At 40.0% G+C, this 1,611-nt stretch overlaps 1 pseudogene; it reads left to right on the forward strand.

The window, feature by feature from the left end:
• Positions 1–396: 396 nt before the first annotated feature.
• LOC124995031 (high mobility group protein B2-like) lies at positions 397–1,171 on the forward strand (annotated as a pseudogene).
• The last annotated feature ends 440 nt before the right edge of the window (positions 1,172–1,611 follow it).

Raw genomic sequence — 1,611 nt, forward strand, 5'->3', positions numbered from 1 at the left:
GGAAGTTGACTGAATTATTAAAAATTGCTACTTTAAAACTAAGCTCAACTGGGAATAGGGGCAAACACTTGTAATCCCAGCAACAGGGGAAGCTAAGGCAGGAGGATTGTAAATTAGAGGCCAGCCTCAGTAATTTAGCGAGGCCCTAAACTAAGGCAGGAGGATTGCAAATCTGAGGCCAGAATCAGTAATTTAGTGAGACCCTGTTTCAAAATGAAAAATATGAAAGGGCTAGAGATGTACCTCAGAGGTAGAAGCACCCCTGGATTCAATCCCGGCATCAAAAACTAAACGAGAGTTCACCCGGGAGCCCAGGGAAGGAAGCGTCTCTGTGGGATCCGGCTGCTCTGCAGGACTCTGAGGAAAAGCTACCACAAGGTGGACAGCGCTGCCACCATGGGTAAAGGAGACCCCAACAAGTCAAGGGGCAAAATGTCCTCGTACGCCTTCTTTGGGCAGACAGGCCAGGAAGAGCACAAGAAGAAACACCCGGACTCTTCTGTCAACTTTGCCAAATTCTCCAAGAAATGCTCTGAGAGATGGAAAACCACATCTGAGAAGGAAAAGTCGAAGTTTGAAGATATGGCAAAAATCTATGTCAGGGAGATGAAAAATTTGCATTCTTCCCAAAGGTGTCAAGAAAGGAAAGAAGATCCCAACGCTCCTAAGAGACCACCATCTGCCTTCTTCCTGTTTTGCTCTGAACATCACCCAAAGATCAAAAGTGAACACCCAGGCCTGTCCATTGGGGATAGTGCAAACGAGCTGGGTGAAATGTGGTCTGAGCAGTCAGCACAGATAAACAGCCATATGAACAGAAAGCAGCTAAGCTACAGGAGAAACAGGAAGAGGATATTGCTGCATACCGTGCTAAGGGCAAAAGTGAAGCAGGAAAGAAGGTCCTGGGAGGCCCACAGGGTCAAAGAAGAAGAGTGAACCAGAAGATGAAGAGGAAGAGGAGGAGGATGAAGAATCAACGGCTGTCCTGTAATGATGTGTGTGGAGTGTGTGTGTGTGTGCTCACCGTTTTGCTAAGAATGTGAATTCAAGTGCAGCTCAACATTAGCTTCAGTATAAAAACTACAGATTTTTGTATAGGTGTTAAGATTCTTGTAGAGAAAATACTTTTTAAAAATGCAGATTGTAGCTTTTTGAAAGGCTTCTACATACAGTTTGAGTTTAAAACTTCTAATGTTGAATGTTCCTAAATATTTAATGGTTTCTTTAATTTCTTGTGTATGGTAGCGTAGCAAACTAGTAGGAATTAGTATCAGTAGAAAATTTTGGGTTTTTTAGGATGTCGCATTTTGTGTTTTTTTAAAAAAAAATTGTAATAAATTATGTCTATTAAAAAAAACAGAACAAAACATCAACAACAACCACCTAAATTTACCTCAGAGAAAGAACTCATAGTAGATTTAACCACATTAAAAAATATACATATTTATATATGAGAAATAATTTAAAGGCTATTGACAAAATATATGTGTTATAATACATGGTACACAGATCTCCTTACTGTATAATTCATACTAGGTACTGATATTTGAAAGAGAGGCAATATCAACACAGAGACAGTATAGTATTTAGACTCTTAATTTTTAAACATGG

Source organism: Sciurus carolinensis, chromosome 10, assembly GCF_902686445.1.
Source record: "Sciurus carolinensis chromosome 10, mSciCar1.2, whole genome shotgun sequence".
Taxonomy (NCBI): Eukaryota; Metazoa; Chordata; class Mammalia; order Rodentia; family Sciuridae; genus Sciurus; species Sciurus carolinensis.